General features: G+C 40.5%; 1 protein-coding gene, 1 long non-coding RNA gene, 2 other non-coding genes and 1 pseudogene across 4 annotated transcripts in view; 2 read left to right on the forward strand and 3 right to left on the reverse strand.

Moving 5' to 3' along the window:
* Positions 1 to 23,605, reverse strand: part of LOC116672880 (NACHT, LRR and PYD domains-containing protein 12) — a 769,761-nt gene that overhangs the window by 488,886 nt on the left and 257,270 nt on the right. The window lies entirely within an intron of this gene.
* LOC116672882 (zinc finger protein 271-like) overlaps positions 1 to 23,605 on the reverse strand; it is a 643,109-nt pseudogene that overhangs the window by 398,613 nt on the left and 220,891 nt on the right.
* Positions 8,981 to 9,950, forward strand: LOC116672905 (uncharacterized). Its single transcript, XR_004327675.1, has 3 exons — positions 8,981 to 9,277; positions 9,429 to 9,606; positions 9,805 to 9,950. It is a non-coding gene; the product is annotated as an uncharacterized LOC116672905 (long non-coding RNA).
* trnal-uag (transfer RNA leucine (anticodon UAG)) lies at positions 17,355 to 17,436 on the reverse strand. The gene has a single exon. It is a non-coding gene; the product is annotated as a tRNA-Leu (tRNA).
* Positions 22,201 to 22,316, forward strand: LOC116673501 (U5 spliceosomal RNA). The gene has a single exon (XR_004327853.1). It is a non-coding gene; the product is annotated as a U5 spliceosomal RNA (small nuclear RNA).

A 23,605-nucleotide genomic window follows, 5' to 3' on the forward strand; every position in this document is an offset into this window, starting at 1 on the left:
CAACATCAAATGCTCTTTCACTGAGTCACTAATTTCCAACGTATCTGGTGTCTGGGATCTGCAGAGACGCAATTAGTTGACATGTTTTGTCCTCCACAGGGAAATCATATGGCAGCTGCCTCACCCCTCAACAGGACAGGAAAAAGTGTGCCAACTTAATGAGGAAATAACATGGGAGTTATCATTTATCAGGAGATCAGTTCACTTGTAGAGTTTGTAAAGGGCCTGTTGTGTTAGGCCTTACCATGCATGACATGTTTAGTGGTTTCAGTGTTTCCACACTTTTACTCTAAATCCTTATGTTCATATTTCCCCAGAAGCTTAAGTAGCCACCAGAAAGAACGGCGCAGACACCCTGGTGCAAGGTCTGCTTCAGTCTGACTAGGAGAGAGATCTAGCTCCCAGCCTTCCTTATGTACAGGAGGCGGGGCCACCCACTAATGGCTCAATCAGGAACACCTGAGATAGGCAGAGAGGGAGAAGAAGAACAAGGGGAGAGCATAACACTGCACACTAGAAAATGCTCCTATGTATATTTATTTCCTCTGTAAAAGCATAATGCATACACTCCACTTTATCTATACCTCCTGTGATTTCAGGACATTTTACAGAGCAGGCTGAGGACGTAGGCTTGTTGCATGTCAACTTATTTCATCTCTACAGATCCCAGACACAAGATATGTTTGGAATGAGTGAATTACTGAAAGAGCATTTGTCATTAAAGGTGCCCTGTGGCTAGAGCTGACAGAGGAGGTAGCAGTTCATCTTCACATTCACCACATAATACACACACATACAGACCTCACATATTTAAAAACAAATGCAAGTAACAACCAGGCCATAATCACCTGTGGATCTTCATTATTCAGTGAATGTAATAAGGTTTATTTTCACAGATGCCATTTTATTAAAGTCAGGTGAAGAGCCCTCACTTAATAAAAGTGAGATACACGTCACTCTCCCGACTCCTGATTGCTGTCAAGCTGATTCACCTGCTCCCAGCTGCACAGCTGCAACGCATCCACTAATCAACTCTGCACCATAGCAACCACTCTCTGCTGGCTCAGCTTAATCACTTGAACTGTGCGTTCATGTTTATGTCCTCATGTATTTTGTTTCTAACCCGCTTTCCCTGTGCCGTAGATTCTCTGTCTGCCTTTTATCGTAACCTTTTTCCATCAAATAATTAAATTCCTTTAACTTGATGGAATAGTGATAAAGTATATGTATGTATATATATATATATATATATATATATATATATATATATATATATATATATATACAGTACAGGCCAAAAGTTTGGAACCAACTTCTCATTCAATGCATTTTCTTTGTTTTCATGACTATATACTAGGGGTGATCCGAGTACTCGGCTGAAACGAGTATCCGGTACGGATAAAGCACTTTTGCCGAGTACAAGTATTATGAGTAATACGAGTTAATACCCCCCCTACAAACACGCTCGGCTCTATCACACACACACAGAACATGGAGAAATGCGCTCCCTCGGCCTCTCTCTCTCTCTCCGTTAGTCAGTCGGGTCTGCAGATCTGTTCCGTTAACGTTTAGGGTTTCTTCAGCTTCAAGTTTGTTTTTAACTTTGGTTTGTAGTCCTTACATAGTAACCAGTAGATTTCTGGGGAACGTGGGGTTTGTAGTTCTTACATAGTAACCAGTAGATTTCTGGTGAACGTGGGGTTTGTAGTCCTTACATAGTAACCAGTAGATTTCCGGTGAACGTGGGGTTTGTAGTCCTTACATAGTAACCAGTAGATTTCTGGTGAACGTGGGGTTTGTAGTCCTTACATAGTAACCAGTAGTTTCTGGTGAACGTGGGTTTCAATTAAGTAAGCTGTAAGTAATGCAGTAAGATCCCTGAAACCTCCTAAACTCGAGGCATTACGGTAAGCGTACCTGACTCATTTCCGTTTCCTGTGCCTTTGTGTTGGTTGCGTGTTGGTAGCTCTGCTGCTCACGACATACCAGTCAGTTTGTTAGATTTGCTATTACAGCGGCTAACTGTCCGCTAAACACTGATTCTTATAGCAGTTCTGCCTAAGCACTCACATATCTTCTCATTTTTCTTTTAGCGACTTTTGTTAAATAACAGCTGTTTTAACGCTTGGTAGCTAACGCTACCTTACTTTAGCTTAGCTGCTAGCGACTTTAGCCTAGCAGTTATGTCGGCCCCCTCTCCGACTTTCTCCTGCTCGATGTGTGAGATGTTTAGTTACTCCTCTGCATTCTTTAGCGGTGATGGCGTGTGTAACAAGTGTAGTTTATTTTTGGACGTGGAGGCGAGGCTTAGTGAGTTAGAAGTCCGGATCCGCACCATGACAGATCAGTCGTTAGTTACTGTAGCTAACCCCCCCTCGGCAGTCAGCGCCGGCCGGCCTGGGCCTGAGTTAGCCTCTGGTAGCCGGTCCCCGCGAACTCCGGAGCAGCCAGGACATAGTGCGTGGGTTACTGTGCGAGAACGAGGAAGAGACAGTCGTAAGCTTTCCAAGGCGTCGGACCACCACCAGCCTGTTAGCGTTTCTAACAGATTTTCCCCACTCAGCAACACACCCGCTGAGAAACCAACTCTGGTTATCGGCAGCTCCATTCTGAGAAACGTGAAGTTAGCGAAGCCGGCAGCCATAGTTAAGTGCATCCCTGGGGCTAGAGCGGGCGACGTTGAGTCTTATCTGAAACTGCTGGCTAAGGATAAACGTAAATACAGCAAGATTGTTATTCACGTGGGCGTTAATGACTCCCGGTTACGGCAATCGGAGGTTACGAAGATTAATGTTGAATCGGTGTGTACATACGCGAAGTCAATGTCGGACACCGTAGTTTTCTCTGGACCCCTGCCAAATCTAACCAGCGATGACATGTATAGCCGCATGTCATCTTTTCGCCGCTGGCTATCGAGGTGGTGTCCAGATAATGATGTGGGCTTTGTGGATCACTGGCAGTCTTTCTGGGGAAGACCTGGTCTGATTCGGAGAGACGGCATTCATCCCACTTGGGATGGAGCAGCTCTCATTTCTAGAAACATTGACAAGTTTATTGGTGGACTTAATCCTTGACAATCCATAGTTGGGACCAGGAAGCAGAGTCCCAGTCTAACACACTTCTCTGCTCCTTTATTCCAGGTGTTACCTAGTAAAAATCCCATAGTGACGGTGTCTGCCCCCCGACCATTAAAATTATTTAAATCAAAGGTAAACAGAAGAGGAGCTGTGCATGAAAACCTCATAAAAATTAAAACCACAAGTGCAATAGTTCAAAAGAATAGGAGAATTAAATGTGGACTCTTAAACATCAGATCTCTCTCTTCTAAAGGTGTACTAGTAAATGAATTGATATCAGATTCTAATATTGATCTATTCTGTCTTACTGAAACCTGGCTAGGTGATGGAGAATATGTTAGTCTAAATGAATCCACCCCCCCCAGTCATATTAATACTCACATTCCTCGAGGCGCAGGCCGAGGAGGTGGAGTTGCAGCTATCTTTGATTCTAGTCTACTAATCAGCTCTAAACCTAAACTAAATTATGACTCATTTGAAAGTCTTGTTCTTAGTCTTTCACACCCAAGTTGGAAATCAATGCAACCAGTTCTATTTGTTATAGTGTACCGAGCACCTAGTCCATACTCTGAATTTTTATCCGAATTTGCAGAGTTTCTATCGAACTTAGTGCTAAAAACGGACAAAGTTATTATTGTAGGGGATTTTAATATTCATGTGGACGATGAGAATGATAGCCTTAGCACTGCGTTTATCTCTCTATTAGATTCTATTGGCTTCTCTCAAAGTGTTCATAAACCTACTCACCGGTTTAACCACACCCTCGATCTTGTTCTGGTATATGGTGTTGAAATTGAACATTTAAAAGTGTTCCCACAGAATCCCTTCCTATCTGACCACTGTTTGATAACTTTTGAGTTTATACTGCTGAACTACACGCCGTTAGGCAAAACATCCTATACAAGATGTCTATCTGATAGTGCTGTAGCTAAATTTAAGGATGCGATTCCGTTAGCATTTAATTCATTACCAAGTCCCAAAGTAACGGAGGACTCCGATGCTATTAGTCCCTCCCAAATCGATCATTTTGTTGATAGTGCAGCAGGCTCGCTGCAAATGACACTCGACTCTGTTGCCCCTCTAAAAAAGAAGATAATAAAACAAAGAAGGTTAGCTCCATGGTATAACACTGAAACTCGCAAATTAAAGCAAATATCGCGGAAATTTGAGAATATCTGGCGCTCCACCAAACTGGAAAATTCTCGTTTAACCTGGCAAGATAGTCTTAAAACGTATAGGAAGGCCCTCCGTAATGCCAGAGCAGCGTACTACTCGTCATTGATAGAGGAAAATAGGAACAACCCCAGGTTTCTTTTCAGTACTGTAGCCAGGCTAACAGAAGGTCACACCTCTACTGAGCCAAGTATTCCCATAGCTCTTAGTAGTGACGACTTTATGAGGTTCTTCAATGATAAAATTATAACTATTAGAAGCAAAATTCACCAAGACCTGCCTTTAACTGGCTTATCTCTAAGCTCAGGAACCTTAGAAACAACTGTAAAACCAGATACATGTTTTGACTGCTTTGCTTCACTTGATCTTTATCAATTTAATTCAATTATTTCTTCATCTAAGCCACATATGTCAGAGTCAAGGCCCGCGGGCCGCATCCGGCCCGCGAGAAGGTTTTTTACGGCCCCTGGGATGATCTTGATTTATTATTAGAACCGGCCCGCAGACCGCAGCAAGCCGGCAGCCCGCAGATCTTTTACACACACCAATACTACATTTCCCACAATGCAACGGTGACGCACCGAGCAGTAGGCTGCTTCATTTCAATATTTATTGGCACAGCAGTCGTCAGCATCACAGTAAAATTAACTTTCAGATACCCATCAAAAATGGCAAAACGGAAGGTGGACACTGAGAACCGGGGGTTTCAAACAAGGTGGGAGTCGGAGAATTTGAGCCACTTTCCCAGCTGCCAGACCATGAAAGAGAAGCTCTCTACCAGTGCGTTCCCGAGCGCACAGTTGGCTGATAAAATAGGTATGCTTGCCGCTGACTTTCGACGCCGATTTGCTGACTTTGAAGCACAAAAAAGCAGGTTGGAACTGCTCGGTAACCCATTTGCTGTTGACGTGGAAAGCTCACCACCAAACCTCCAAATGGAGTTGATTGACCTCCAATGCAATGATGCACTGAGGGCAAAATATGCGGCAGTGGGTGCTGCGGAGTTCGCCCGTTTCCTCCCCGACACAATGCCCCAGCTGCGCATCCAGGCTGCTCAAACGTTGTCTATGTTTGGCAGCACATACCTGTGTGAACAACTGTTTTCTTTGATGAACCTGAACAAAACATCACACAGAAGTCGACTTACTGCTGAACACCTCCACTCAATTCTGAGGATTTCCTCAGCTCAGAGCCTTACCCCGAACATTGATGAACTTGTGGAAAAGATGGGACACCACCAAGTATCACCCTCAACCTCAAACAAGTGAACATTACTGTGCAATCACATATTTAGAGTTTTTACTCAGTTCAAGTTTAAAAGTTAAAGTTTAATATTTGTTTTCACTGCATGTTACTTCTCCTTAACAAAGTGTTGTTTTTGATTAATAGATTTTTGCACTTTATTTTATTGTATTTCAATCCATTATATTTTAAAAATATTTCAGTTGAGTGGATGATAGAAAATTGCTATTATTGTTTTTTTCTTTGAAGTAAATTTAGCCCACTTTTGCTAAAATAGAAAATATAGGCTACTGATGGTGCCTTGAATACCGGTTTCTTTCATTTAATGTTCATGTTATGGGGATTTTTATATAAAGGAAATTTGTCTTTTGTGTCTGTTGAAAATTAAAGATTACTGACAGAGCCATAAGAAAATGTTGCTTTATTTATCTGATCATATTGGAATATATTTGTTAGGTTTTCAGTAGGTTCAATTAGGTTCACTAGACTATATGCGTCATTTAAAAATTTTTCAATGAACATTCGAACAGTCCGGCCCTCGGCTTGTAGCTAAATTTTTTATTTGGCCCTCCGTCCATTTGACTTTGACACCCCTGATCTAAGCCATCAACCTGCCTCTTAGATCCCATCCCGACTAGGCTACTTAAAGAAATTTTACCATTAGTCAACACTTCGCTACTGAATATAACCAATTTGTCTTTATTAACAGGCTATGTACCACAGTACTTTAAAGTAGCTGTAATTAAACCTCTTCTGAAAAAGCCAAACCTTGATCCAGATGTTTTAGCCAACTATAGACCTATATCCAACCTTCCATTTCTCTCTAAGATTCTTGAGAAAGCAGTCGCCAAACAGCTGTGTGACTTTCTGCATAGCAACAGCTTATTTGAGGATTTTCAGTCAGGATTTAGAGTTCATCATAGCACAGAGACAGCACTTGTGAAAATCACTAATGACCTCCTAATTGCTTCAGACAAAGGACTTATCTCTGTACTTGTGTTATTAGATCTTAGCGCTGCATTTGATACCATTGACCATCATATCTTATTACAGAGATTGGAACATTTAATTGGCATTAAAGGGACTGCTCTAAGCTGGTTTAAATCTTATTTATCAGATCGATCTCAGTTTGTTCATGTTAACGATGAATCCTCTGTGCAGGCCAAGGTTAGTCATGGAGTCCCACAAGGATCTGTGCTCGGTCCAATCCTGTTCACTTTATATATGCTTCCTTTAGGCAGTATTATTAGGAAACACTCAATAAACTTTCATTGTTATGCAGATGATACTCAATTATATCTATCAATCAAGCCGGATGAAACTAATCAGTTAGCTAAACTTCAAACGTGCCTTCAGGATATTAAAACCTGGATGACCTGTAATTTTCTAATGTTAAACTCAGATAAAACTGAAGTTATTGCTCTCGGACCCAAGCACCTCCGTGACGCACTATCCAAAGATATAGTTACTCTGGATGGCATCACCCTGGCCTCCAGCACCACTGTGAAGAATCTTGGAGTCATCTTTGATCAGGACATGTCCTTTAATTCCCACTTAAAGCAAATTTCAAGGATCGCCTTTTTTCACCTACGTAATATTGCAAAAATCAGGAATATCCTGTCTAAAAATGATGCAGAAAAATTAGTCCATGCATTTGTTACTTCTAGGTTGGATTACTGCAATTCTTTACTATCAGGCTGCTCGAAAAAATCCATAAAGACTCTACAGCTGATCCAGAATGCTGCGGCACGTGTTCTGACAGGAACCAGGAAAAGAGATCACGTTTCTCCTGTTTTAGCTTCTCTGCATTGGCTTCCTGTAAAATTTAGAATAGAATTTAAAATCCTTCTTCTCACCTACAAAGCTCTTCATGGTCAGGCTCCATCTTATCTTAAAGAGCTTATAGTACCTTACAACCCTACAAGAGCACTACGCTCCCAGAATGCAGGGTTACTTGTGGTTCCTAGAGTCTCTAAAAGTAGAACGGGAGCCAGAGCGTTCAGCTATCAGGCTCCTCTCCTGTGGAACCAGGTTCCAGTTTGCGTTCGGGAGGCAGACACCGTCTCCACATTTAAGAGTAGGCTTAAGACTTTCCTTTTTGATAAAGCTTATAGTTAGGGCATAGAATCGAATATTGTTAGGGAGTAGTAGTTGGTCACATAGTTTTCAGATTTATCTATCATATAATCAAGAATATAATAGAACTAAAGGGAGACTTGGCATACAGCCCGATCCGGTTGGGGAGAGTTCTGGCCCGGCCGGGCTGGGGCTCTCTTTACCTCGTCTCTCTTGGTTTTGTTGTAATAGTTTTAGACAGCTGGGGACTTATTTTGATACACTAGTTAGGGCATAGAATCGAATATTGTTAGGGAGTAGTAGTTAGTCACATAGTTTTCAGATTTATCTATCATGTAATCAAGAATATAATAGAACTAAAGGGAGACTTGGCATACAGCCCGATCCGGTTGGGGAGAGTTCTGGCCCGGCCGGGCTGGAGCTCTCTTTACCTCGTCTCTCTTGGTTTTGTTGTAATAGTTTTAGACAGCTGGGGACTTATTTTGATACACTTAGCTCCTCTCTCCTCTATCTTTCCATCTTTTCATTTATGTGCATCCATGTCCCAGAAATGCTTGTTACTAATCTAGCTCTGGGGAGTCATTCCCCGGAGTCCTTATGTTCTTTTTCCCCCAGCATGCTCCCTTGGATCAGAGAGGCTCCGAAATCAGGGTAGCAGCTGTCGCCATGGTCCCGCTACACGTTCTGTGATGCCATGTTCTACTGCTACACTGCAGTGCCCTGCTACGTCCTGCTACATCCTGCTGTGCCTTGTAATGCCGCACAGCGTCCTGCTATGCCATGAACTTCTACAAAGAACTGCTACAAACTACTAATTTTTTCTATTTTTGTTATTGCCACTCTTCATTCTAACCCCAACCGGCCCGTCAGACACCGCCTACCAAGAGCCTGGGTCTGACCGAGGTTTCTGCCTAAAAGGAAGTTTTTCCTCGCCACTGTCGCACTGTTGCTTGCTCTGGAGGAAACTACTAGAACTGTTGGGTCCTTGTAAATTCTGGAGTGTGGTCTATCTGTAAAGTGTCTTGAGATAACGCTTGTTGTGAATTGATACTATAAATAAAATTGAATTGAAATTGAATTGAATAGTTTGTTTGTTACCATGACAACACCATTGATTTGAAGCTCGATGCTGTCATGTAAATAGTTTTCAAATCAGCAATAAATATAACAATTTCTGATCAACCCATATCAATTGCATGCTTAAAACAACATACCGGTTAAAGCCCCGCACATTTCAAGACAACCAGACCCACTTCCGGGTTAAATATGACCACTTCCGGTTTAGGCCCCACCCAGTCCACGTACGGATACGGATACAGATAATTCATGTGGTAAACAGATACAGATAATGCTGTACTCGCTCATCCCTCCCGGTTACTGTTGTGTGTGGTTCCAGACCAGATCTGAAAACCTTACTGACCACTCTATTCTATCAAAAGTCTGGATTGGAGAGACGCCCAGCAGTAACATGATAAATGTATGCAGAGAAAACATAATGGATGGTGCCATCCAAACCTTTGCAAGGAGGAGTTTTAATCCAGAAGCCAAATTAAGTATTGTATTTATGGATGACTTCATGCAAGCAGAGGGTTCAGTGGACGAAGGGGGCCTTACACGGGAGTTTTTCCCACTGCTTATGATTGCTCTAAAAGACAGCAGCCTGTTTACAGGGCCACAGAACAGGAAGAACCTGTCCCTGGACAGCCATGGTTAGTACCCACACATGGCACTTATCTGACATATTGATTTTTTCTTCTTTTGTTCAAATTTTAGATTTGAGAAAGTTGTAAACACCGTTTCCTGAAGATTTTTGCCAACGGTTATCCACTGGAAACTAGAACATTTCAATTTTTTTTGCAGCATTACAAAAAAGTCTCTACAGAACATTTGGAGTGATGATGGCTGTGGCACTGGTACATGGAGGTGTGTTGCCTTCTTTTTTTCCAAGAGGCTCTACCAAAACCTCTGCTCAACACCTACATTGCCACCCACTCTGGAAGAGGTAGCAGACCAGGATTTGCAGTTGAAACTCAGAAAGGTGTATATTATGTACTGATGGTGTTCTGTTTATTCTTTAGCATTTGTCTATATTAATTTGACTCTGTCATTGTAAATGAGGTTCAGCCCTCAATGATCTCAACTACAATGGTAAAATGACTTTTTTTTTTTTTCTGTTACAAATGGTGAATTATCTCAAAAGGCCTCATACTAATAAACTGTACATGTTGTCAATAAGATCAGTGAGGCAGTTGATATTGCATCGGCTAGAGATGCTGTTGAGGAAGCTGCAGAGAGCCTGTCTTTATTGGGATCACTGAGGCCTATCACCACCATGGAGGGACGTGACCAGTTGGTTCAGGCTGCAACAAGTTTCTACGTGGAAGGAAGTAAGTATTTTGTAGTCCTACAATTCACCTGTAATGGTTCATACAAATTGTGGTAATGATTTTAAATTCTTAATTTTGATCATGACAGCAATTGGACCAGATTTTACTTATATTTTTTGGAAAATGCTACGGTGAGCTGGAAAATGTATCAAAAACAAACCTGCATGGTGGCACATACTGTTGTCTTAATATATTGCATTTTACTGTGGGGGACCAAAGGTGTTAACATTGTGTTATGCCTGTCTGTGTTGAAGGATTGCTTAACTGGGTAATAAAGGTAAATTGTGTGGCACTCCTGATTTGTTTGACCTATTGCTTAGCTCACATGGGTGTGTTGGGCTAAAATGCTTAATTTTACATCACCTTTTCTCTTCTCATTCTCTAAAGGTATACAAGGGCCCTTGTAGAATAGCATACACCCTTTTAATTGTTGTGGATTACAGACTTGCTGACGGACTGAATACACTTGTGGCGTTTTTCCACTGCTGGTAACAGCTCGACTCAACTCGCCTCGACGCATTTTGCGTCCGTTTTCCATTGCAAAATGAGTAACGCCTCAGCGTGGCTGGTCACCATAGCTGCGCGTAATGATGTAATTTTCAACTCCACTCACAACAGCACGTCGACTACTCGCCACAGCCAGAAGAAATGTTTTGTTTCAAAAGAAGCTGAATGAAGCAACAAAATCACTGCTGAAAAAAACAGGAGTTTGGGGAATTCTGACGGAGTTCAGACGTCGACATGATGGTTGTTCGCCAACACAAAAGGGTAAGTTAAGTTTCCTGGTAACTAGGGATGAGCGAGTAGAGCATTATCTGTATCTGTATCTGTTTACCACATGAATTATCTGTATCCGGATCCGTACTCGGAGTGGGCCTAAACCGGAAGTGGTCAGATTTAACCCGGAAGTGGGTCGGAAATGGGGGGGGGGGGGGGGGGCGGCTTTAACCGGTATGTTATTTTAACCCTTGTGTTGTCTTCCAGTCAACCATGGTCACTTTTTTTCAACAATATTATGGCTTTTTCCAACATTTGTCACTTTTTTAATGTTGTGGCTGCCTTTTTTCCCCCATGTTTTGGGTGTTTTTTCCTAAGGTTTTCGATATTTTTAATGTCTTATTTGGACGGCCCATGTTTTTGTGACAAATAGAATAAAAAAACAATGAAAACGGGTCAATTTGACCCAAGGACAACATGAGGGTTAAGCATGCAATTGATATGGGTTGATCAGAAATTGTTATATTTATTGCTGATTAGAAAACTATTTCCATGACCGCATCAGCATTGAGTGTCATTGGTGTTGTCATGGTAACAAACTATATAGGCCTACAGTATATAACAAGTTTTGCAACAATAAATACAACAATGTGCTTGCAATTATTAAGTAAAATGTAATGAACAAGAGTTTTCATACTCAATAATATAACTTTATTTTTTTAACTTTTAATTTTTCTATGATCAGTGTGATGATTTTTTTTTGGTTCTTTTATTTTCACACTCACAGACAAACACACTCAATTGTGAGTGTGTGTCTGAGTGATTAAAAGATACAGAGAGAGAGAGAAACAAAGAGAGAGGGGGGGGGGGGGGGGGTTTGGAATGTGTTTGTGTGTGTAACTTAATTTGTAATATTCATTTATACCGCAACTGCCTTTTATTTTTTTTTTTTTATAAAACACAGCAAGAAAGTTTCAGACACTCAAAAAAACTGGTTAGAGCAGCAGGCAGTTAAAAAAAAAAAAAAAAAAACTCCAACGGCAGAGATGCAACACGCATTCTACCAAGCACTATGTCTGAACAAACCCCACGGTTACCAGAAGTCTCCTGGTTACTAGGTACTAGTTCAAACCGAAGTATAAAACAAACCTGAAGCTTGAAGAAACCCTAAATGTTAACGGGAAAGCCCGCGGACCAGAAGGGGAGAACGCTGTTCACTTCTCCGTGTTCTGAGTGCGTGTGAGAACAGCCGGTGGGACACAACAACAGGAGGAATCTGTGAGTAGGGAGGGGCGCTGGGACTAGCCTATCACAGAATAGTGTAGGGGAGGGCGCTGGGACTAGCCTATTACAGAATAGTGTAAGGGAGAGGCGCTGTGACTGGCACTGTGACGAGCCTATCACAGAACGGAGACACAGTCAATGGAGACTTTCACTGAATCCGAGCACGGATATTGACTCACATTACTCGGATAATACTTGTACTCGGCAAAAGTGCTTTATCCGTACCGGATACTCGTTTCAGCCGAGTACTCGGCTCATCCCTAGTAAACAAGTATTACTTTTATGTTTTGTGTGTGTACTTGTTTGTGTGATGGGGTCGTCGCAACATTACAAATATTTAATTATCAAGACTTATAGTAAAAAAGTTGATATTAAATTAATAAAAAAACATGTATTTGAAGTACATGAGTTTGTACTATTTTCTTTAATTTTCTGATATCATACCTTATTTTTATATTTATTGTGTAAAGTAATGTGTGATGTAGTTTACTGTCATTATGTTTCTTTTTTCTGCAGTACATGATTTGGGATGAGAATGTGTCCCGCCAAGAATTATACACACGCATCAGCAATAACTGATGTCATGGAGTTGGTAGCCAAAGAGTCGCGGCTGAGAGCGGCTACAGAAGCCAAAAACCGCTGGCTTCTACGTGACCTGAAGCGGGAGAGGGAACGTCATGGGAGTGAGGAGAGACGCCTTCAAGGAAAGGTCTTACAACTGGAACACCAGTTGTTTTTGGCAACAGCAGTTTTTGATGGTAAGTTTCTGGGTTTAGGTGTAGTGTGAATGTTGTTTTATTTATAACTGTGGTCTTACGGTTGATTGTAGTATTTGTTAAACTGAAGTAAATGTTACCATCTTACACTTAAAGTAATGTTTCCAGTAGTAGTTTAGGAAGTTGAACATGAATAATTTTTGTTATGATATTCATTATTATAAAATGTAACTGTTCTTCTGTGTAACACATCTGTTTACAATGTTGGATGTGTAGATTGTGATTTTGGACAGTAATATGGTATTTGTCATCACATAATGGTTTCTTGACTTATTCAAATAATTATTGCGAGGTGCATTCACAATGAATGTGTTTTTATCTTTGGTTGCAGATGACATGGAGGAAGAGGCTGAGATTGGTGGATCGTCAACCGCTGTCCTACAGACGGAAGAGGGGAATGAGGAGGAAGACACCAGTCATAGGGAAAGGAATGGAGCGGTCCATAATGAAGAGGGAGATGAGGGAGATGAGGAAATTGAACTAGAGTAATAAAAAATAGTTTATTTTATTTATTTGTTTTTATTTTATTTAAAAATTATTTTGGTGTTCTCTTTATTTAGACAAAAGGTTGTGTGTATTGTTAATTGTTGTTTTATATTAGTGTTTTATTATAGTAGTTTTAGATGCATATGTATAATGTATGATAGATGTAAATATTTATAGATTAACAAGTTCATTGTTTATTATCGGTGGGGGGGGGTTCTTTTGTATATTGAAGAACTATTTAAAATAAATGTTTTTGTTAAAATGTTGACTATGAAAACTACATTGGTGTTTGGTACAGTAGGTGGATTAATGCATATATTGTAGTGGTTTTATAACAATTGTGTTAATTATAGTAATAGGTTTAGATAAATCAGTAGAGTTATCTTGTTGATTGCTGTTCTATAGCATCATAGTTTGTTTTACAGTTTAGAATATATAATGGATAGTATCTATAAATATCAAGATCAGAGATCAAAGGCTAGTAACTGATAAACATTAGGAAAAGTGGAATATATTATATGGTTCAACTTTAAGGTTTAGTGAGCTGGTGTTTTAGTTTTCCTAACCAGATAGAGGGATTAGTATTTGGTATTCACTTTTACTTTTCAGGGGAATGGAACACAGACTGGCCTTCGTTCACATGCACTATGACCTTTTCATGACCTATTATAAAAGACATTAATTAGTATGAAGTATGGTGGCATAGTGGTTTTTACGTGTAGATTATATTGAAATGGGGTGAAGGACTTTACATTGAGTAGAAAGTCATTATTGTTGAATAAGTTGTTAATGGGGAATGACATCATGGATTATCATGAAGTTCCCCACAATGTAATGTGAATGTGGGTTCTGTATGAAAGGTTCCATGTGAATGGAGAACCAGACGCCCACACTATCTGTTCATGGAATGTAATATCTGTGAAGAAATTAGTCATTTAACACTTCACCATTAAAACAATACCGTATTTAAAATTTTAGCAAAACCTGGATATTTATATATATATATATGGTGCAAAGGCTCCACCAGACTCCATGTTAATAAACAGTCATTTTAGCACCGTATAACATACCTCATTCAAAGTTAACAGGAACCAAATAAAACTATGAAAAGTGGATTTGGTCTTCTCTACACTTTTCCAACCATCACAACTCTAGTCTTGAAAAATATGTTGACTCTGTACACGCTAAAAATAGTTTTTTTTTTTTATGGAGTCTGGTTGGTTTAGTGCTAGCTACGCTGTAGCTGTTAAGCCATGTTAATAACTCTGCCTAAAAACGTGAGCTTCATTCTGTTATTAAGATAGGCCAACGTTTTGTTTGCTGCTTAGTCTTTTACAACTCCAAGATTACAGTCTTTGTTTTCTTATGAGTGCAATAATAGTGTTAGCCAACGTTAGCTAGTTACTTAAATTCCTTCACGTTTTAGTAGCTAAAGAAAGTAAAGCAAGATTTCGATTTTGCGTGTACAGGTCGTGAAAATAACTCCAGGAGTATTATAAAGATTGATATAACAATCATGTTTTGCTTTAGCTGCCTATGATGTATCGGCCTAGCCAAAATGGCGATGTGAACAATCAACAAATCGTTGCTACCAAGACACTGACAACGTTAAAAATTATGGTTAGTGTAGTTTTTCTCTGTAAGATCGCAGTAAAGCTTTGTTTTCGCAAAACTAAGTTGATGTCTACAATTCTACAAAAGCAGTGAATTTAATTTAGCAACGATGTAACCCGTGGTTATTTTGATGGTTTCAAAATTATGTTTGATGATTCAAATCGTTATTTCATTTCTGTTTTTCCCAGAAATGGAATGACGTCACAACGGTATTGTTAAAAGGCCGAGCCTCAGCTGGATCCTTGCCGGTTGTTTTGAAGCACGATGGTGTATTCGGACGTGGCTTTAGCAATAACGCAACAGTGTTTTATCAAATTTAGTGGATTTGGAATAATTCTCATTTTCTATGAGTTGACTACTTGTAGGGTAAGTTTACTTTTAAATGTATGTTTTCTGGTTATGGAAAATCACTTCACGTTACCTATCGCCAGCTAATGTGAACTTCTATTGTTAACGTTTGCTAGCTATAGCATGTTTTAATTCTGTCCCTTTGTATATATTGAGTCTTAACTATGCATAGAACATAATCATCGTAAAATCATCCTGCTGATGTTGGGACGGTAGTTGTTTTGATAAAGGTCGCAATTCGTCTTTTGAGCTTAGTATGTTGGGGCTATTAGCTACGGTGGCCGACGGGGGCAAACGCCCTGCAACTTCAGAAAACACACAGACAAATAGACAAAACACAAGCAAATTAAGAATAACTTCATTAATTTGACAAAACGTCTGCACAGCATTTAGCAAACGTTCTTCAAATACGCACAACCAAACACATACGCTCTGCAAATACACACAGTCAAATACACATACGCTCTGCAAATACGCACAGCCAAATACACATACGCTCTGCAAATACACACAGTCAAATACACATACGCTCTGCAAATACACACAGTCAAATACACATACGCTCTGCAAATACGCACAACCAAATACACATATGCTCTGCAAATACGCACAGCCAAATAGGCAAACGCTCTGCGAATACACACAACCACAGTGGAACAGCTGATCTTCGACCCCACGGAGAGAGAGAGAGCTCTGCTTTTTTATTAGAGTGGGGTAGGGCTGCAACTTTGAGACCTCCCGTCCATTGACTGTATATTAAGTTAATAATATTAATATAGTAATAGTACATAGTCTATGCTCCCGTCTCATGTCCTCCCGGCTGTCACCGAGCTTTGACTTTTCAAAACAAAAGTGTGCGTCTGGTCCGCCATCTTTGTACTTGTTTGGGTGTTTTTGAACTAAACAATACGGCAATCCTGCTAACAAATACACCATTTTTGTTGCATTTGTTTGTGTTTTGTGTGCTTTTCTTTTTGCATCGTTTATTTGCATTGCGTTTATTTATTTGCTTGTGTGTATTTTCAGAATATGTTGAATACTGCACGTGTTGTCAAATTAATGAAGTTGTTTTCTTGCTATAAAAGACAGCTACATATTGAAAATAATACGCATCATGTTTCTATCTTGTGTGTTAAAAAATAAGTGTCCTTAAACCTGTTTAAATAATGTGTGTGGTATTTGTTTTAATATGGTTATTGTGAAATAAATCTTGTTTTTCAATGAATGTACTTTTTTTTAGATGCCTCGAGGGAAAACATACCGTTGTTCTTTGGCTGCCAAATTGAAGTGGGCAAGCGTAACACTGACGGGATTCTGGTGCCACGTGGTGGCGCATGTGAACAACGTGAGTAATTGCATGTGTGTGTTGTCAGGGTATTAAATGTTTATTTCACATTTTTCAAATGCTGTTTTATTAAAAAGTAAATGAAAATGTTTTGTTTTTCATCAACAGGTTGTGGTACAGGCCAGGCACGGCGTCATGGTCCTCAGCACCCAAATCTCCTCTGCTCGGAGTGTTGGCGTAGAGCCACAAACTGCTCGCAGGTCAACTGGCGTTGTTGGCAGTGGATATTCCATCGTACCATCTAGCGATAGCGTTGTAGCGTTCACATCGTTGCTAGCGGTGGAGCAGAAGCTAGCAATGGCGGGTTGCTGGCGTGCCTTCACATAGTCTCTCTGTTTTTTGCTTTGTGCGTGAGATTCCACCACTTTGATCCCCATTGTCCCAAGTTTAAAACACTTCCGACACAAAATGGAGTTTGCTTCAAAATCATTTCCAGGCACCGACCTTAACCAAGGATACTCGTTGTTTTCAAGCCATTTCTTACTGAATTTGCATTTCCCCATGTTTCTAAGTGGCTATCAACCATTGCTGTGTACCTGTATGGGGCGAAATTACGAATCCCGCGAAAAATCCAGCAAAATAACGAATCTCACTGACTACGGCCACGCCAACACCCGCCCACGAAGCAGCTGGATTAGTTGGAGTGGTTAAGGTTAGGTCAGCCGATTGGTCAGAGGATAGGAAATGTACAAATGGGGTTCTGTTACTGCGACAACAGATTGCCTGCATTTTCACCGTGACATGACACAAACATATTTAAGACCTACCCAATCTGAATTTAAGACTATTTAATGCTTTTTAAGGCCACCCTGTGTGTAACATTTGCAAATGGCAGTGGTGGGATTTGAACCCACGCCTCCAGAGAGACTGGAGCCTAAATCCAGCGCCTTAGACCACTCGGCCACACTACCTGCATGTAACAGCTTTCACATTGTGACAATCTTGTTGATTTTAGAATACTGTAACCAGGTGAGAAGGTTTAGGTCTGTGTGAATATGGGCTGAGCATTTACCTGGGCTGAATTTGAATCTTCTTTTGCATATTCACTGTAAAGAGCCATTACTCCTCCAACTGTCAACTATTGTTCCAGAGACAATAGGATATACAGATTTAGATTGCAAGGTAACTGTCCAAGACAAAAGACTTCACCTCAAGTGATCAAAACAGTTTGTCAAAATGGGAACGGTCGTGTTTTTTATTGCAAATTCCAGCCCAGTTCTAAAACTACTCTTTAAAATATGTTCATTTACCATTCAAAAGAATGCAGGGCTACTTAATGTAGGGTACTACAGTGGAGTGGTAGCCAGATTCACATAAAATTGAATTGAATATTGCAATATGTTTAAAATCACAATGATACCATATTGTGATATCGTATCGGGAGGCATCTGGTGATTTCCCCCCCCTACTTATGACCTGTGATTGCTGTGCAAAACTCGACACCAATCACATTATTGAATATGCTGATGACACAACAGTGGTGGGTCTCATCCAGGGCAGTGACAACGGCAAATTACAGGGAGGAGGGGAAACTCCAAATCCACTTGATCCTGAATGTTGAGAAAACCAAAGAGTTGGTGATTGACTTCAGAAGAAACCGGCCTAAGCACATACCGGTCCATAATAACAGCGCTGGGGTGGAGACTGTGGAGCACATGAAGTTTCTAGGGGTTCACGTGTCTAGCCACCTGACCTGGTCCCTGCAGACCTCCTCCCTCATTAAAGAAGCCAACCAACGCCTGCACTTCTTAAGGAGACTAAAAAAGACCCATCTCAACCCAACAGTCCTCCCCACCTTCTACAGGGGAACCACTGCGAGTGGAACAAGCAACATCTCCCTCTGACAGAGAAAAGGGCCCAGTGGGGGGGGGGGAGGGGGTCCGCTGAGAGAACCATTGGGGTAACGCTGCCACCTATTGAGAACCTGGCAAAACAACACAGCCTTCTAAGGGCAAAAAAAATCATCTAGGTCTCTACACACCCCTGCCGAAGTTGGTTCTCTCTCCTAAAGGTCTGTGCGGTTTGTTGGAAATATATTTGTTTAAACCATATATTGAAGTATGATTAACCAGATATTTACCGTGAATAATTATGAATGCTTGTAATGTTCCAATGCTTTATTAATGACATATGAGAAGTGGACACTGCTTGTGCAACTAACTGAATTCTTAATGTAACTATTGTTGCTAAAGCAGGTCAGGATGTCCTAGGGAGAGACAGCTGAAGAGTGGGAGTAAAGGCTACATCTTATCTTTGGAGACGAGGAGAACAGGCACAAGGTTTAATGAGCTTCATGACTTGTCTCTGGAATATTCCACTAAATAAAAGATCATTCATCAACATCTTAGTTTCTGAGTGTATTTATCTGGACCCTGAGACCGGAGCAGGATTTGAGCTCCCACAACATCCATGTTCCACTCCCACAGGTGGTTTCATATGTGCTAGTTGTCCCTCAAATTCACAGTTTATTTTTGTAATTTATTGGTGTTTGTAAAATTACAGATTTTTTTACAGTGTGTCAAGTCCTGACCATTCCCTGACCGGGAATTGAACCCGGGGCGCGGCTGTGAGAGCGCCGAATCCTAGCCACTAGACCATCAGGGAGTCACATCTTTCAGATTTGTTTTTGTAGATGTGACTTTCCTTTTCACTCACTGGAATGAATCTGCAGGACACACACATGTCGGCCGTCGATACGCTACCTATACCATCCAAAGTAGGTATATGTTATATGCCCATATATGTTTAACGTGTTCAACGTGTTCAACGTGTTCGTTCATTTTTACAATGTTTAAAATCATCAGTTAACCTAGCCATTCTCCATTTCCCCACAGTAATCCCGTAGCTTTCTTATGCGCACATTTTAACATCTAAAACTACGGTGATTTACATACTACTGCTACATTCATTAATCCGTCATTCTGTGTAAAACCATACCATACGTCACAAACATTACCTATTTACAATAACCACGCAACACTCAGATCTCTGTTAACTCTCTGGAACCGAGAAGCTTGTGCACGACCAAAAACAGCACCTCTGATTTATATTTTAATCATTTAATAACCATAAAAGACAGAAACTTACCGATTGTTGCAGCTAACAGCTAACAAGCTAGTGGTCCCGGAGGTCTCTTCAGGGTCTTTCTAGCCTCTACAGGTGATTTTCTATCCAGCCTGGAACTTGTGCCTTTTTTTCGGGGTTGTTGAGCATTGAATCCAAACTGTTACATCCAAGATTTATCCACTTGATTTCCATAATTCATCGCGTTTTCACTCATTTCTGCTGCTAGCTCCCTGCTCTGTGTCTCTTCTCTGTGTTTTGGAAGTTAAGGCAAGCAGCACGCCCAAATATGGGAGACTGCGTAACCCAAAGGGTATGGAGGGTGAAACAGCCCAATCCTCCCAGTCAAACTAGTCTAGTATGCAATCAAAGAAGTTATAGCGGACAAGATAAATATCTACTGTTTAACAAAGGAGAATGGCATCACTGGTTTGAGATTTGGCATATGTTATATTATATATTATATATTATATATTTGGGCCTTTTTTGAAGAAATGGAAATAGTATGTGATTCTTATGAGTTATAATGTTTATTATGTTTATTTTTGTATATGGGAAAACTGTTTTAGACTCACAAATGCTTGTGTAGCATTGCTGTGGGAGTAATATCAACAAATATGACATTGTTATGTTGATTATTGGCATAAGTAAATGTCATGAGGGCAAAAGTGTCTGGACTTTTTTTGAAAAAATTTATGTATTTTGATATATATAAGTTACAATGATTATTTCTTCAAAGTGTGACTCCCAAGACATATAAGAAGTGTTTTAGAGAGGGAAATGGCTTAGGTTTTACTTCTCTGCTTGTGATATCAATACATAGCTGGAAGATTCATGTTCCGTTTTATTTATTTATTTGTCTTTAAAGTCCTACAACCATTCAGGTGACCTCATTGCAACCCAAATATTCTAATAACCCAGTTTTTTGCACTACGTTTTGCAATTTTCCCGTGTCTGGTTACTACTACTAACTAGTTGAAAAGTTTATGAACATCTGTATCCAGCCGTCCCCACCAATGTATCTCTTAGCATTTATTGTTGCAAGATGGTGGTGTCCATTGATGGTGGTATAGTGGTGAGCATAGCTGCCTTCCAAGCAGTTGATTTGCTTTGATTCCCAGCCAGTAACTTCCTTTGAGTGACGTTACTTTATTTATTTGTCAAAAAGTAACCAGAAAGGTTACTCTTCCAACCCAGTTTGATAAAATATTAGATCTCTGTTATGGTAGAAATAAGGGAGCATAACAATCAATCAAGCTGCCTCCACGAGGATGTACAGACATAGGAAGTGCATTAAGATTTGCCCGTGTCTGGTATTACTAATTCAACTGAATAGGTTTTTTACATTCGAATCCTGCCGACACTGGCAGCCATTATTTACCGGTGCTAGCAAACCAATGACACATCACAGCATACCAAATTGCAGATGTACCTACATGAACAATATTGTGTTATCTCATTGGTACTGGAATCCACCCGTCTCCACCAATGTATCTCTTAGCGTTTATTTTCAGTCTCAATGCCCAGATGTGTTACAAGATTTGCTGTGAACATTTTATTGTCCAGCAGAAAGGCAACAGGTGTGTTACTTTTCGACTATGCTACCATAGCAGTGCAAGCATATTGCCCAGGTCTGATTTCCAGCCACTGCGGTTGCATTTACAGGTTTTGAAGCCATACACAACATTAACATTACATGTTTCACCCAGGTTTCTTCTTTTATTCAGTGATATTTCAATTTCCTTGCGGGAGTCATCCCAAAAGGATTAATAAAGATAAGTCTAAGTCTATCTCAGAAAAAAGGAGAAAAAAAAATCTGAAATTCTTCAGGGGGTGTAGCTCAGTGGTAGAGCTCATGCTTTCCATGTATGAGGACCCGGCATCTCCAGCAGGTATTATGGTAGAGTCTTTAAAAGAGCTGCAGAAGATATTACCTCCTGTGGTAATCTGACTGGTAGGGTTATAGAACGTAGTGGTAGACTAAGACCTCCTGTGACAGAAACTAAGCGGTATGCTCTCTCTTTTATACCTCAGACTATCAGACAGCACAACAAGCACTTTACAGTCTCTATTTTACTGTATTTATGTACTTGTACTGTTGTTTAGCATATTTATTGTATTATGCATTGAGCATTGCAGAGATTTCACTTCAGACACTTGCATTGTTAAACATCAACAAACAGGAAATAGATTTAATTTGAAACAAAGCATAGTAAATAGCAGAGGATGGTTTTGATCCATCGACCTCTGGGTTATGGGCCCAGCACGCTTCCGCTGCGCCACTCTGCTCTGCTTTTCTGAACCTCAGGTTCGGGAACCTGTGGCAACCAAGGTTCCAACAGCTTACGGGTTGTAAAGTTCAACATTTGGTAGACCTTGCAACTATCTTTTATGTGTGCTTCCTGATTACTCATACATTGATTATTCACATGTAACACTTGTGATTGGCTGGTGTTTAAAAAAAGGGCATTGTGAGTACAGATATAAACATCAGTAAGGAGTCTACCAAGTTGCCTCTTATCATTTTAGTTTGGACACCCAGTGAGGCTCACCGCGATGGTTTGGACTGGGTCTACTAGGGTTTTCTGCTGCTCTCGAGCAGACAGCTGTACTCACTCTGGTTTCTCTTCATAATGCACAAGTCTTTCACCTTTTACAAAAGACTTCCTTGGAGGGGAACGCCTATGAGTTGAAACTATTTTTGGTGGGATTTGCTTTTTGGCCGAGCCTTTTGTACTTGTGAAAAATAAATATGCTGACCTTAACTAGACTCAGATTCTTAACAGCAGCTAAATAATAGAAGCAAGACCCTTGCCAATTTTCATGGGCCGTGGACAGCGACTGAGACGACAGGACCCCCCCTGACTGAAAAATGGCTAGAATCTCTTTTCTGGGTGGGATACTTGTCAATTGATCTACGAGTTTATGTGAATGTTTTTATTTCCATCCAGGGGATCCTGTAATAGCTCCCTTCGATAGCTCAGTTGGTAGAGCGGAGGACTGTAGAGGCGCAAAGTTGAAATCCTTAAGTTGCTGGTTCAAATCTGGCTTGCAGGAGAACTCTTTTCCAGCGTTTCTCTTTGGGGATCTATAAAGCATTTCTGATTCTGATGTAGAGATGGACAGGCAACCCAAAAGCAGGACATAACAAGAAACAAAAAGAAGAGGTGGGGGAGATAGAGTTAAAGAACCTTTTTTCAGGACACCCAAATTTTGTCGCTCAATATGGCAGGCATTCTATGCATCCAGGGCCAAAACCCCATCTTGCCCGTATTGGATGGAATGATGTCAATTTGCGCTTTTTATCTGTTATACATAACAACCTGGATGCAACAAAGAACCCTTTTCTCCTGTTTTGAACACAACCGAAAGTAAAAAAAAAAAAAAAAAAGATAACTTTCACCGAATCCCTCAGTTAAATCACAGTCAGTAACTTTACATGTGTTGACAATAAAGATGCTCACAAAACACTCTACTTGCAATTGTGTTTCTTAAGAAAATTCATGTCCTCTTCAATACAAAGAACTGCTAAGTTCTTTATTCCCAATACTGGGTGCTCCAGATAAGAATGCTAGTTGTCAGAAGTGGGATTTGAACCCACACCTACAGTGGAGACTGCGACCTGAACGCAGCACCTTGGACCACTCGGCCATCCTGACTGATCCAACAGATGTCCAGTAGGACCTTTCTCAAAAATTATAATATAGTGAATTAAACATGTCATGATATAGTAAGTTCTCAGTTATCCATGTCATAGTTAACAAGGGAAGGTTTCTCAACTGTCAGCCCAAATATATGGAGACATGGAGACATGGAAGAAAGTCACCAGGGTGGCAATGTGCTTGACAATGGCAATACATTGCGAGCGATGTGAAGGCAATGTGCAATACAGGCTAAATCCTATGGTGGTAATCAAGATCCACCAATGTTTCTGTCCACAATGTCCACCTGAATCCAGAAATGTCCCTGCCAGATGGGAAATAGACTGACAATTGGGTCAACATTGTGCAATTATCT

The sequence above is a fragment of the Etheostoma spectabile genome, chromosome 23, assembly GCF_008692095.1.
Source record: "Etheostoma spectabile isolate EspeVRDwgs_2016 chromosome 23, UIUC_Espe_1.0, whole genome shotgun sequence".
In the NCBI taxonomy this organism is placed as follows: Eukaryota; Metazoa; Chordata; class Actinopteri; order Perciformes; family Percidae; genus Etheostoma; species Etheostoma spectabile.